The sequence below is a fragment of the Nansenia antarctica genome (genome assembly GCF_963989245.1).
Source record: "Nansenia antarctica genome assembly, chromosome: 11".
NCBI classification, from domain to species: Eukaryota; Metazoa; Chordata; class Actinopteri; order Argentiniformes; family Microstomatidae; genus Nansenia; species Nansenia antarctica.
Window position 1 is genome coordinate 25,653,651 of NC_137681.1, and position 15,000 is coordinate 25,668,650.

At 50.7% G+C, this 15,000-nt stretch overlaps 1 pseudogene across 1 annotated transcript in view; it reads left to right on the plus strand.

Moving 5' to 3' along the window:
* The window catches only part of LOC308168041 (PH and SEC7 domain-containing protein 1-like), a 61,678-nt pseudogene that overhangs the window by 7,813 nt on the left and 38,865 nt on the right, over positions 1–15,000 (plus strand). Inside the window, exons 5-10 of the transcript in view lie at positions 264–395; positions 1,799–1,853; positions 5,372–5,503; positions 6,620–6,700; positions 7,237–7,349; positions 8,067–8,125. The product of the transcript in view is annotated as a PH and SEC7 domain-containing protein 1-like (transcript). The remainder of the gene's footprint in view (positions 1–263; positions 396–1,798; positions 1,854–5,371; positions 5,504–6,619; positions 6,701–7,236; positions 7,350–8,066; positions 8,126–15,000) is intronic.

Genomic DNA, 15,000 nt, shown 5'->3' on the forward strand with positions numbered 1-15,000 from the left:
TGCCACCGTGTCTGGGACAAAGTCTGCACTGTCACCTTGTGGAGTACACCACTAGGTGGTGCTAGAGGGCCAGGTTACGGGTGAGCGGGACGGTGAAACGCTCTCTCTGCTTGTTGATAGGTCTCCTAACAGCTACAGGGTTAGATTTTAGCGCAGTAGTCGAGCGCAGAGCGCGACACATGCTGATCACGTGACCCACATCGCCTCGGTCGGTCGGTTGGTCTTCCGTGTGTCATGTGTCGGTTAAACGTATCGTGATTCAGGACGCCATCCTGCTTCGTGTCGGCCGTCCAGCTGTCGCCGGGGAAACAGAAGCAGGATTGTTATGTTAGCAGCAGCAACAGGAGACCAGGAGGAACAAGCCTGGGAGACACAGTGACACAGAAACAGGAAACGTAATCAACCAGCCTAAAATCCCTAAAACGCTTAATTATAACATTTTTGGGGGGGACAAAAAACAGTAACTTATGGTGAAATAAAGCTTGGATGGGGTTAAACAAGACGTGCTGTCTTGTATTGGCTGAGTTGACCTTGTGCTAGGAGTGTTATCAAAGTTTCATGAACCCCCCCCTTCCCCTCTCCCCCCTTCACCCCCCCCCCCCCTCCCTTCATTCTAGTCCTGGAGGAGAGGAATTCAAGAACAAGGCAACAACTGACATATTTCTGAAAGCTTGTCCCAGACTTTTGATAACATTTGGAATTCCTTCCCCCCCACCCTCTTTACACCACCATTTTGAGATGGTCTGTGCCGAAAGACAGTGGCCTATTGTGTTGGTGTTGGACGGCCCATTCGGACGGAAAGAGGGGGGGGGGGGGGGGCGTCCAATTATGTGGTGATGGACCGTTGAGATGGAGGCTGACACTAGGAATTCCCTCATGGCGCTGTGAGCAGCTTTGTGACGGACGCTTAATTAGACTGTAGCCTGGGCACGGAGGAAATGCGTGCTGTAAACAGACTCCCACAATGGTCCGCTAATGCTCCCTCCCTCCCTGTGACCTTGTCCCAATTACCTACCCTTCCTCTTTGAAGGGGGTCTCTTGTGGTCTCTCACATGGTTGTACTGTCCTGTAAAAGTTATAGTAAGTTAAAAACGTGTGTGTAAAAGCCCCTTAGTATTTGTGACACGTTCGAATGTTTTGGTCCTCATGTCGGGATCCGATGTAATGATCGGACTTTCTAAAATGTGAATACATTTCCGCGTTGTTGAAAATCAACGACACATCGCTAGTCAACTAACACAGCTTGTTTTGTGAGCCTGCTAACAATGTAAAGTAGTGTTCTAGTTAACTAGGTAGCAGTGGGGATTACTCACCCAATCCATTGCGTTGTTGCAGTATTTTGGCTTGACTAGCGAGTTTGTGTTGTGATTCTCAACAACGTTGAAACATAGTTCCGTGTTTCAAAAGAAAAGTCCGAAACATTTTGATTGGTTGCCGACATGCGGACCAAATGATCAGACTGTGTCACATATGATCACACTGTGTCACATATGATCCCACTGGGTCACATATGATCCCACTGGGTCATGATCACACTGTGTCACATATACTGTAGGTTGTTTTAGTCTGTGTGAGTCCAGAGTGCAGACGTGGACACTTCAGGTGAAAGGGTAGAGAATTAGGACGCACCTGAAAGCTTTTGGTTGTTTTCCTTTCCCTGTGGAGGAGCCAGAGTCAAAGTCATTGTTGTTGTGCCGGGGAAACAATATGGAGCACGCACCTAGGGACCGCCACCAGAGAGAGTTCCCTGGCACCCGGTCCCTTTGTTTGGTCTGTGTGTGGTCGTGTCTTCATTCAGAGACAAGGAAGACAGCATGTACACCTCACCCAGAGGGACTGGGTACCTACTGACTGTGAGTAATTGGAGATTGGGAGAGAGAAGAGAGGTGGAAGAGAGAGAGAGAGAGAGGGGGGGGGAGATTTTGAGAGAAAGGCAGCCAAGTTTCGTGCCGTGCTTACGAGAACCCAAGGTCGCAAGCGGACAGAGCTGAGGTTTACACAGAGAGGGAGGGGAGTGAGAGAGAGAGAGAGAGAGAGGGTGGGGAGAGAGAGAGAGAGGGAGGGGGGTGAGAATGAGGGGGGTGAGAGAGAAAGGGAGGGGGGGGAGAAGGAGGGGGGTGAGAGAGAGAGGGGGGGATGAGAGAGGAGGGGGGTGAGAGAGAGAGGGAGGGGGGTGAGAGAGAGAGGCGGGTGAGAGAGAAGGAGGGGGGTGAGAGAGAGAAGGAGGGGGGTGAGAGAGAGAGAAGGAGGGGGGTGAGAGAGAGAAGGAGGGGGTGAGAGAGAGAAGGAGGGGGGTGAGAGAGAGAGGGGGGGGGTGAGAGAGAGAAGAGGGGGGTGAGAGAGAGAAGGAGGGGGGTGAGAGAGAGAGGGAGGGGGGTGAGAGAGAGAGGGAGGAGTGAAGAGAGGAACAGAAACTATACCAAACAGAGAGAGAGAGAGAGAGAGAGAAGAGAGAGAAGAGAGAGAAGAGAGAGAGGGGGAGGAAGGCACTGCTTTCCTGGGAAACTTGCTGTCAAGACAGAGTGTTGGAAAGAGTGAGAAAGGAAAGAAAAAAGTAAATCTGAAGTCAAAGTACCGGTAAATAGACTCCCTGGACGTCTGTGAACAACAACAGTTGGAAAGGACAGTGAGAGGCGTGGCGCCCCCTACAGGCTGAAGGGGGCAGGGCCAGGTGATGTCCTGAGCTAGCTCACTGTAGCTTGGTGGAGACACCGCCTGCAGGACACAGAGAGGTGCTGTGGAGAGGGAGAGGGGGAGGCGGCGGGGGCGGGGGGGTGATGCGGTCGGGTCGTGGGACCAGGCCAGGGGGGGGGGGAGTCCGTCGAGTGGCCAGTCTGAGGTATTCTGGCAGGGAGGGGCCAGGTAGGGCGGGAAAAGCTGGCCAAGCTGTGTTCTGTTGCCACGGTTACGGCTCGGCCGTCGTCGGCGAGGAGAGGTATGCGCCCGCTCAGCGCCCACGGTGCCGGTAAGCTCCCCCTCCCCGTCTCTCCTCCTCCTCCTCCTCCTCCTCTTCCTCCTCCACCTCCTCCCTCCTCCTGTCCTCCTCCTTCTCCTCCTCTCCTCCTCCTCCTCTTCCTCCTCCTCCTCCTCTCCTCCTCCTCTTCCTCCTCCCTCCTCCTCTCCTCCTCCTCTTCCTCCTCCCTCCTCCTGTCCTCCTCCTCTTCCTCCTCCTCCTCCTCCTCCTCTCTCAGACTTAAGTAGTTACATACAGAGTCATAGATACTATGTACATATGCGACAGGGTCTGGTGAAAAAGTTATTTTTTAGTTTATCAAAGTGCCGATTGTAAACTTTCAAATGATGTGTCATACATTGAAATCTGAAGACGAATGATTATGATTATTATAGTCGAAGAAGATATGCTTATTTGAATGTTGGTACACCTCAAACCAAATACCGGAAAAAATCGCTCTGAATCAAAACAGACACGTTTGCTACCATCGCGTTGGTAGCTAGCTAGCAGCTAAGAAAGAACTTCGCTATGAACATCTAACTGCATATCATCACTGCAGAACATCTAACTGCTTTTGTAATATGAAAGAAAAACCTTCGCGACTTGAGAATTGCTGGCATGCGGACCTTTTCGCCAGATCAGATGTAGCCATAGCAACTACAGACCTAAACAGAAAATAACTATTATGTATAATGTATACATATAGTATCAGTTCTCCTCTCTCTCCTGTTGCAACCAAAAGTCAAACAAAGGTGTCTGGTGGTCTGTTGCTGTGAGGTTCGTTTGGCCTGTTAGCTTAGCCTGGTAGATAATGGAAGGCCTGTTTGTTCTGCTGGGGTTTGTGTGGTGACTCATTGATAAGGAAATCCATGGGAGTTGTGTTTGCCTTGGCTTTCATGTCTTGTTCTCCAGAGAGATCTTAGTGCTCTGTGTGTCTAAGAAGTGTTCTTGTTTATGTCAGGATTTCTGTTGGTCTCAGAGAACACAGATTCCTGCTGTTTGATCATAGTAAGTAAGTAAGTAAGTAAGTAAGTAAAGCGTTATTGATATAGCACCTTTCATACAAGAAATGCAGCTCAAAGTGCTTTACAACAGGAATAAGAACATAAAGTGAATATAAAAACATATATAAAAACATATACAGTACATGCATAGAATGAATATAAAAGCAGGGGAAAACAGTAAAAAGAAAAGGTAAAGATCAACTAGTCTTTTTATCTGTACATTCTTATCTAACTTTCCAAATCCCTTTCATCTCCCTACCTTACACAGTCTTTCTGTACTTCCCACTGGCTTTCCACCAGCACCACAAACATCTTTTTTATTTTTTCATGGTTTTCTTTAGTTTCTGTCATATTCGGTCATATCCTGGATACTTTTCCTGAGCCTAAAGCCTTCACTTCCTCGTGCAGTAAAGTCCTCTCTCTTTCCTTTGAAATGATCCTTGTAGAATGTCACGGTCTGGATTAATCACTCCGTACTCAGACTGTGAGCAGTTCTGGGTCGGTTCTGAGGCGACGTAACATGCTTAAGTCATTCTCATGGTCTAATCCAGCTATGAGAAGTTCTGTACTTGGGAACCCTTGACTGCTTTAGAGGGGCTCTAATGAGTGGGCAATAGAGAGAACAAGAGAATGAGGAAAAGAGAGATTTAAAAAGGCAGTTAGAGTCACTGTGTTTCATGCTATTATGTAATACCTTATGTGTGCGCTTAAAAATGTTGGAACAATTTTTCTTTTTAATTGTTTAAACCCTAGGCTGTGTAGGCTACATCCCTTCTGCCAAATAAAAACGAAGTGTTTCCGTGGCAGGAAGCCTACAGTATTCTAACACTGAGGGCTGGTTTCACAGACAAGGCTTGAACCTAGTCCCAGACTAAAAAACATCTTCAATGGAGACTTTACATTGAGGGAGGGGGAGGGAGAGGGGAGAGGGGGAGACAGATAGAGGAGATAGATAGAGGAGATAGATAGAGGAGGTAGAGGAGACAGATAGAGGAGATAGAGGAGCATTGTTGCATTGTCTTGTACTATGTAATGACAATAAAGTGAATCTAATCTAATCTAGGAGAGGAGAGGAGAGGAGGGGGGCAGAGGGGGAGGGAGGGAGAGGGAGGGGTCCTGATTTAGTTTGATTTAGTGCAGGACCAGCACAAACCCCTAAGAAGATTCTAGGATTATTCTGCAACAAACTAGAAAGAACAAATTCTTGGGTTATTATGTTTTCACTCATCATTTCCTCTCTCTCTATTTGTCCTCCACCCCTCCTCCTCTCCCCCCCCCCCCCCTCCCTCCCCCTCCCTCTCCCTCCCCTCCGCCTCCCTCACCCTCTCTTCTCCCCTCTCACCCCCAGGGAGAAGGCCCGCCTGGCCACGGACTCGGAGCTGGACCAGGACCTGAGCGAGCGTCTGGGCCCTAGCCAGTGGGAGCAGCGGACACCCTGACCAACGGTAACCGTGCCGACCTGGACGCCGCCCGTGCGGTTGGCCAAGCGCCTCTACAAGCGGGACGGGTTCAGGAAGTCAGACGTGGCGCGCCACCTCAGCAAGAAGTGAGAACAGAGACTCTGAGAGACTATCTCTCCTCTCCTCCTCTCCTCCTCTCCTCTCCTCTCCTCTCTCCTCCTCTCCCTCTCCTCTCCTCTACCTCTTCTATCTCCTCTATCTATCTCCTCTATCTCCTCTATCTCCTCTATCTCCTCTATCTCCTCTGAGAGCCTCCTCTTTCTCTATCAGTTACTCAAAATGGCCGTTTATTTGAACCCATTTTCCTTCTTCACTAATGTTGTTGACAACAAGGGTATAGAATAGAACACCCAATACTCAATACAACATAGCACAGAACAGAACAGAACAGCACAGGACAGAACAGAACATAACAGCACAGAACTTTATCTTTCCCATGGGGATATAATCCAACACACTTCTGTCAGCCAGTGTCTCTCTCTAATGGCGAGCGGCCCTTCTCTGGACATCCACTACTGTGTCACTACCATCATTCTCTTCACGTTTCAGCCTAATAGTTTCTGTTGTCGTTATTATGCCCTCTCTGTTGCCATTTCTCTCCTCGGCTGTGTTCTGGACCAGCCTGCATGTGTGTGTGTGTGTGTGTGTGTGTGTGTGTGTGTGTGTGTGTGTGCCTGTCAGCCTGTCAGTCTGTTAGCTGGCACAGATGAAAAAGAATATGGGATTAAAGGTCTTCCTGGTTCTGACAGATGCACCCTGGGAATCACAGTTTTCTGGCCCAGAGTTCGCCTCACACGCTGGCTGGCCGACAGACTGAATGGTGTTTGCGAAGGCCAACGGCTGATTGGCATAGTTGTACTGTTGTGTTTTGTGTTCCTCTCTCTCTCTCTCTCTCTCTCTCTCTCTTCCTCTCTCTCTCTCTCTCTCTCTCTCTCTCTCTCTCTCTCTCTCTCTCTCTCTTTATTTGTCTCTCTCTCTCTCTTTCTTTGTCTTTTTCTTGCTCTATTGTTCTCTCTTACTCTCTTGTTCTGTTTTTCTCTCTCTCTTGTTCTCTCTGTCTGTCTTTGTGTTTCTCTTTCGCTCTATTGATCTTCTCTTCTCTTCTTCATGCGTTACATTTATGTACTAAATGTGCTATATAAACATCTCTTTTCCTCTCTCTCTCTCTCTCTCTCTCTCTCTCTCTCACTCTCTCTCTCCAGTAATGACTTCAGTCGTATGGTCACAGAAGAGTACCTGCACTTCTTTAACTTCGCGGGCCTGACAGTGGACCAGGCTCTGAGGTGAGTCCTAGGGATGGACTTTCATAAAAAGGTTCCATCTGTTAATAACCCATCTGTTAATAACCCATCTGTTAATAACCCATCTGTTAATATCCCAGCTCATATTGAATGGTTTGTTTAAAGGGTTAATCAGGTTATTTTCATACTTGGTCCCTTCCAGCTGTTCACCAAAGTGTTCATTCATATGTGAATACTTCAAACGAACTCCAAATGCTGCTGTCACATATTATGTGAAAGTACCCTTACAAACCATTCCATGTGCATTCTCTTGACAACCTCACTGCTGTAGTAGAAGGTAATGCTGCCCTCTAGTGGTCAGATGAGGGAATACCGCCATACTAATGTCCACCATGGGCCTGTCAGTTAACCGTAATGAAGTGGTGTGTCTCTGTATGGCTCTGTGTGTGTGTGTGTGTGTGTGTGTGTGTGTGTGTGTGTGTGTGTGCGTGCCTGTGTGTGTGTGTGTGTGTGTGTGTTGTGTGTGTGTGTGTGTGTGTGCGTGTGTGTGTGTGTGTGTGTGTGTGTGTGTGTTCCAGATCCTTCCTCAGGGAGTTTGCTCTGATGGGAGAGACTCAGGAGAGAGAGCGGGTCTTGTCCCATTTCTCCAGGAGGTACCTGCACTGCAACCCCAAACTCATCCACTCAGAGGGTAAGAGAGGACAGCACTGCCACTGCAATGTTACACACACACCTTCTACATCTATCACATGCACATGGTCATGTATTACAATGTTATGCAACAGTATTGGAGGAGGGGAGGGGAGGGGAGAGGAGAGGTGGGGAGAGGAGGAGAGGAGAAGGGGGGAGAGGAGGGGACAGGGAAGTAGAGGAGAGGAGGGGAGAGGAGGGAAGGGGAAGGGAGGGGAGGGGAGAGGAGAGGTGGGGAGAGGAGGAGAGGAGAAGCGAGGAGATAAGGGGACAGGGAAGTAGAGGAGAGGAGGGGAGAGGAGGGAAGGGGAAGGGAGGGGAGGGGAGAGGAGAGGTGGGGAGAGGAGGAGAGGAGAAGGGAGGAGAGGAGGGGACAGGGAAGTAGAGGAGAGGAGGGGAGAGGAGGGAAGGGGAGGGGAGGGGAGAGGAGAGGTGGGGAGAGGAGGAAGGGGAGGGGAGAGGAGAGGTGGGGAGAGGAGGAGAGGAGAAGGGAGGAGAGGAGGGGACAGGGAAGTAGAGGAGAGGAGGGGAGAGGAGAGGTGGGGAGAGGAGGGAAGGGGAGGGGAGAGGAGGGAAGGGGAGAGGAGAGGTGGGGAGAGGAGGAGAGGAGAAGGGAGGAGAGGAGGGGACAGGGAAGTAGAGGAGAGGAGGGGAGGGGAAATGATGAAGTGAATAAACAGTAAACAGTTGATCAGCTGTGTGTTTGTGTCCCTGTCAGACGGGGTTCACACTCTGACCTGCGCTCTGATGCTGCTGAACACAGACCTGCATGGCCAAGTAAGTAAAGACCAACATAATATATGTGTGTGTGTGTGTGTGTGTGTGTGTGGGTGTGTGTGTGTGTGTGCGTGCGTGTGTGTGTGTGTGTGTATGCGTGTGAGTGTGTGTGTCTGCATGTATGCGTGTGAGTGTTTGTGTGTCTGCGTGTATGCGTGTGAGTGTGTGTGTGTGTGTGTGTGTGTGTGTGAGTGTGTGTGTGTGTGTGTGTGTGTGTATGTGTGTATGTGTGTGTGTGTGTGTGTGTGTGTGTGTGTGTGTGTGTGGCGTGTGTGTGTGTGTGTGTATGCGTGTGAGTGTGTGTGTCTGCATGTATGCGTGTGAGTGTTTGTGTGTCTGCGTGTATGCGTGTGAGTGTGTGTGTGTGTGTGTGTGTGTGTGTATGTGTGTATGTGTGTGTGTGTGTGTGTGTGTGTGTGTGTGTGTGTGCGCGTGTGTGTGTGTGTGTGTGTTGGGGGTGTGTGTGTGTGTGTTGGGTGTGTGGTGTGTGTGTGTGTGTGTGTGTGTGTGTGTGTGAAGGTCCAGTAGGGTAAAGAGACAGGTATGATAAAACGTTTTAAAGAGCTCCATCCCTCCCGAGGTCTCCCATGATGCAACCACCAGCCACCACATCTGCCACCTCATTACAGCGCTCTGTCCTATGTAATCTATAGCCCTCTCCTCTCCTCTCCTCTCCTCTCCTCTCCTCTCCTCTCCTCTCCTCTCCTCTCCTCTCTCCTGCTCCTCTCCTCTCCCCCCCCCTCCCCTCCCCTCCCCTCCCCTCCCCTCTCCTCTCCTCTCCTCTCCTCTCCCCTCTCCCCTCATCTCCTCCCCTCTTCTCCTCTCCTCTCCCCTCCCCTCCCCTCCCCTCCCCTCCCCTCCTCTCCCCTCCTCTCCTCTCCTCTCCTCTCCCCTCATCTCCTCCCCTCGTCCCCTCCTCCTCCCCTCCTCCCCTCCCCTCCTCCCCTCCTCCCCTCCTCCCCTCCCCTCTCACCTCATCTCCTCCCCTCCTCCCCTCCCCTCCTCTCCTCTCCCCTCCTCTCCTCTCCTCTTCTCCCCCTCCCCTCCCCTCCCCTTCTCCTCTCCTCTCCTCTCCCTCCTCTCCTCCCCTCCTCTCCTCCCCTCCTCTCCTCCTCCCCTCCCCTCCTCTCCTCCCCTCCTCTCCTCCCCTCCTCTCCTCTCCCCTCCTCTCCTCCCCTCCTCCCCTCCCCTCCTCTCCTCTCCCCTCCTCTCCTCCCCTCCTCTCCTCCCCTCCTCTCCTCCTCCCCTCCCCTCCCCTCCCCCTCTCTCTCCTCCCCTCCCCTCCTCTCCTCTCTCCAAGGGTAAATCTAGGGCATCAGTGTGGCTGCCTGGTCTGATTTGAAGGCAGTGCCGCAAGTGATTAATTTAAGTTGCTAGACCTGCCTAGCGCCTAGCCGCGCTTAGCCTAGCCTTGGCTGGCTGCCTCCTCCTCATCCTCCTCATCATCATTATCGGCGGCTTCATCTTCATCATCGCTGTCGTTGTTGCTGTTGTCCCTGTCGTCATCATCATCATCATCGTTATCATCCACCATCGTCATTATCATCATCGCTTTAGCCGGGCGTCCATTTAGCAACATTACCCAGAACGCAATTTTCCTCTCGAACCCTCTCATCTCATCAGGATAACAATCTATTGGACAGGCCCCTGAAAGTCAGCTCCCCCCCAATGTCATTCCTTTGCACTAAATCTTTTCTGTAGGCGTTTGTAAGGCAGAAAGGCGTAGTTGAAGATGACAGATTGTGCAGCTCTCAGAGTCTGTCAGGCTACGATTCATCATACCTGTCCCTCCAAAAGACCTCCTCATCCCCACTACCCCCCCCACGCTTCTCCACTGGAAATAATAATAATAATAATTATTATTATTATTATTATTATTAGTAGTAGTAGTAGTAGTAATAGTAATAGTAGTAGTAGTAGTGGTAGTGTAGTAGTAATAGTAGCAGTAGTAGTAGTAGTAGTGTAGTAGTAATAGCAGTAGTAGTCATAGTAGTAGTAGTAGTAGTAGTAGTAGTAGTAGTAGTATAGTAGTAGTAGTAGTAGTAGTAGTAGTAGTAGTAGTAGTGGTAGTAGTAGTGTAGTAGTAATAGTAGTAGTAGTCATAGTAGTAGTAGTAGTAGTAGTAGTAGTAGTAGTAGTAGTAGTAGTATAGTAGTAGTAGTAGTAGTAATAGTAGTAGTAGTAATAGCTAGTAGTAGTAGTAGTAATAGTAGTAGTAATAGTAATAGTAATAGTAGTAGTAGTAGTAGTAGTAGTAGTAGTAGTAGTAGTAGTAGTCGTAGTCGTAGTAGTGTAGTAGTAGTAGTAGTAATAGTAATAGTAATAGTAATAGTAGTAGGATTCTTAATAGGACTGGTTGTTAAAATCCCTAAATATTCAGCACAACAATTGAGTGGAGTTGGAGATGTCCTCTTGGGTGGAGTGGAATTTTGCAATAATCACGTGGTGCCACCAGTACGACACATCTTCAGTTGTGGTCCCCGACCTCATTGGGTGTTTCGGCCAGTTATCACAAGACACCCTCTGCCGAGGTTGGCCCACCACAGGCTGATCAGGCCTGGGTGTGTGTCGCATGGTGGCACCACGTGGTCATTTGGAGCCCATGTTGGGTCCCTACGTTTCAGCCACAGCCAGTGACTGCTCCGTTCTGCTGCAGTGGACAGTTCTCTGATTGCCTTCCGTTGGGCCTGTCCTCTGATCCCTACTGCCCTCAGGAGCCTTGTGGTGGAGCTGGCTACAAAGCCTCTGCAGCCCACCTCCACTGGCCACACCTTCACGTTCCAGCCCCGCCCTTCTGCTTCGACTGCTAAGTTGGCATACCGCAGCCTCTTCCGTTCGAATGCCTCATCGATGGCCTCCTCCCATGGGACCGTCAGTTCTACGATGAAGACACGCCGGCAGGACTTGGACCAGAGGACTAGTCTGGGCGCAGGTTGGTCACTGCAATTTCGGGTGGGAAGGTGAGCCTCTGGCTGAGGTCTACCCACATTTCCCAATCCCGGGCTGCGTTCAGTGGGCCTGAGTCTGGAGGTGATGGCTTGGTCCGCTGTTTCTCCCCTTCCCGGATGAAGGTTGTTTTCTGTGGAAAGGTAGTCTGGGCATTTAGAGGCATGGCGTTGGTGGTTACCCTCTTGTGCTCAAGTTCGGCAGCCAAGCTCTTGAGCACTTGGTTGTGGCGCCAGGTGTATCTTCCTTGAGTTAGACTGGTCTTGCAACCCACCAAGATGTGTTTGAGGGTTGCTGGGGCTGCACACTGGAGACAGGCTGGGTCCTCTCCATACCAGAGATGTAGGTTGGTAGGAGAGGGCAGGACATCATATGTGGCTCTGATGATGAAACTTAGCCTATTAGACTCCATGCTCCACAGCTCGTTCCACGTGATTTTCCTCCTCTCCACGCTCTCCCACTTCATCCAGCGGCCTTGCTGGGCTTGGGAGACTGCCTTGGCGCACCTGGCTGCTTCCTCCTGGTGGCGCACCTCCTCAACCACCATCTTCCGCCGTTCGGTTGGAGTAGCCTTTTGCCATGTGGGTGTTGTTGTTTCTAAGCCAAGGCCCCCTCTGCCATGTTGGACATGCCCCACTATATCCCGGTGTCTGAGGGCGGTCTTTGCCACCGCAACTGCTGCAGATGGCTTCCATTTCCTCCCCGTTGCTAGGATTGGAGCAGCACCTCTGACGAATGGATCCCGGGATTCTGTGAGAGTCATTTCCAGCCTTGATTTGGCACATTTGTACTCCTCCACCAGGCTTGAGATTGGTAGGGAGAGGGCTCCGTTGCCATACAGGCCTATGCTGCTAAGGCCTCTCGGCAGTCCAAGCCACTTCCTCACTTGTGCATTCACCAGTCTCTCCAGCCGGTTGGCATGGGATAGTGTGACCTCGTAGATGGAAATTGGCCACATGAGACGGGGCAGTAGTCCAAACTGAAAGCACCACAGCTTCAGCTTCCCAGGGAGAGCAGTGTTGTTGATCTGCTTGAGGCCACTGATTGTATCCTGCTTGAGTTGTTCCACCTGCTTCGAGTCTTTGAGTTCTGCGCTATACCAGCGGCCAAGGCTTTTGATAGGCTTCTCCAGAACTGTTGGTATTGGCTCGTTGTTGACGTGGAACCTCTCATTGGCAAGCTTGCCTTTGACAATGGAGATACTGCGGGACTTACTGGGTTTAATCTCTATTCGTGCCCATTTGATGTTTCCCTGGAGTTTATCCAGCAGGCGTTTGGTGCATGCGTTTGTTGTTGTTATTGTCATCATGTCATCCATGTACGCCCTGATTGGAGGAAGACGCAGCCCGCTCTTCAACCGTTCCCCTCCAACAACCCATCGGGATGCTCGAATAATGAGCTCCATTGCCATGGTAAAAGCCAGTGGAGAGATGGTGCAGCCCGCCATTATGCCTATCTCGAGGTGCTGCCAAGCAATTGTACTGGCTTGTGCTGTAACACAGAACTGGAGGTCCTGGAAGTAGGCTTTGACCAGCCTTGTGATGCCCTCTGGGACTTGGAAGAAGTTGAACGCTGTCCACAAAATCTCATGAGGCACTGACCCGAAGGCATTGGCAAGATCTAAGAAAACCACATGCAGGTCTTTCTTCTCCTTCTTGGCCGTTTGTATCTGGTGCCAGATGACATTTGTGTGTTCCAGGCATCCTGAGAATCCACTTATCCCTGCCTTCTGCACTGAGGTGTCGACAAAGTTGTTCTTCTGCAAGAATACTGAGAGCCTCTGGGCCACAACACTGAAGAAAATCTTTCCTTCCACATTCAGTAGACTGATCTGGCGGAACTGGTCGATGGTTGAGGAATTCTTCTCTTTGGGAATCAGGATCCCTCCTGCCCTTCGCCATGCCTTTGGTATGATTCCCTTTTCCCATGCCACTTTCATTAGCTTCCAGAGGTACTTCAAGACGCCTGGACTGTTCTTATATAGCCTGTATGGAACGCCGTTGGGCCCAGGGGCTGAGGCTGTTCTTGCCCGTTTTACTGTGCTCTCAACTTCGCTCCATGTAGGGGGCCTTGTTTCCATCTGGTGCTCAGGTGGTTGGATTGGTGGCATGTCATCCGGAATGCTGGCTGTCACATGCCTCTGGTTGTCAGAGTAGGTCTTCCTCAGGTGCTCCTCTAGTTCCCTTATGGGTACTTTGAGGGTCCCTGTTTTCTCCTTGACAAAGAGGTCTTTGACGAACTTGTAGGGATCTCTGTAGAAGGCAGTCCTCGTTCACTCTTTCTTCTTGTGTTGCTTTCTCAAGCATTCTGCTCTTCGCAGTGTTGCAAGACGCTGCTTGATGTCGGCCTGTAGTGCCTCAAGTCCTTTCCTTTCCACTTCTGTGGCCTTCTTCCACTGTTTTCTCAGGCACCTTCTTTCTTTCACAAGTCTTTCAATCTCTTGTTGTCTCCTGGACTTGAGATGAGCTGATGGTTCCTTCTGTGTCCCATGGTTCTTACTTTTCACCCCAAATCTCTCTGCTCCATAGCTGTAAATTATCTCTCCAATCTTGTCCAGTTTTCTTTCCACGCCCCCTTTCAGACCTTCTAGAAGATGGACAAGGTCTGTGTCTGTGTTTTCCCACTCCTTTTTCTGGCAGGCTTTAGGCCACAAGATTTGAGGCTTTCGTCCATTCATCTTCCTCTCCACTGCTGTCTGTAGCTGGATAGGCTCTGGACTCATGTCCGTTGATGGATCTGTGCTTGGTTGAGCTTCGTCTGGGGTTCTGATACCCTGTGGACTGTGGTGAATATCCTGCCACTGGGCTTCACTCGACTGATTTGCCCTACCTCTGAGGAAGTAGTGGTCAATGCGAGGCACCTCGCTAAGCTCTCTTAGGCACTTTTTCCTGCCCTGGTGGATCTTAAGACCCTTCTCTGATGTTATCTTTTTCCAGCCACAGATGCAGCTTTGTAGCTTGTGTCCTGCCAGTGTTGTTACTCCGTCAACTACCGTGCTGATCATTTGATTCATTGTCATTTCCGTTCCAGGGTCTGTTACCGTGTGATCCGCCGATGAGTCATCTTCCGCCCCCGCTCTCGCAGACTCTAGGGGTGTTTTTCCTTTTGAATTTTTCGGAGCCATAGTTGGGTGGAACCAAGTCACTGTGTAGTGAAAGGCTCCTGCCAACACGGGTAGCTAACCCATGCCAGCCCCGTTGGGGTCTGTTCCCTCCTGTCAGCTGTCTCTTCAGGCCGTCACCAGGTCTTTCCCAGGTTGTCAGCTGCCCTTTCGCAGCGGTCACTGGTTTTGACTCCAGACATCAGGATTCTTAATAGGACTGGCTGTTAAAATCCCTAAATATTCAGCACAACAATTGAGTGGAGTTGGAGATGTCCTCTTGGGTGGAGTGGAATTTTGCAATGATCACGTGGTGCCACCAGTACGACACATCTTCAGTTGTGGTCCCCGACCTCATTGGGTGTTTCGGCCAGTTATCACAAGACACCCTCTGCCGAGGTTGGCCCACCACAGGCTGATCAGGCCTGGGTGTGTGTCGCATGGTGGCACCACGTGGTCATTTGGGAGCCCATGTTGGGTCCCTACGTTTCAGCCACAGCCAGTGACTGCTCCGTTCTGCTGCAGTGGACAGTTCTCTGATTGCCTTCCGTTGGGCCTGTCCTCTGATCCCTACTGCCCTCAGGAGCCTTGTGGTGGAGCTGGCTACAAAGCCTCTGCAGCCCACCTCCACTGGCCACACCTTCACGTTCCAGCCCCGCCCCTCTGCTTCGACTGCTAAGTTGGCATACCACAGCCTCTTCCCTTCGAATGCCTCCCATGGGACCGTCAGTTCTACGATGAAGACACGCCGGCAGGACTTGGACCAGAGGACTAGTAGTAGTAGTAGTAGTAGTAGTAGTAGTAGTAGTAGTAGTAGTAGTAGTAGTAG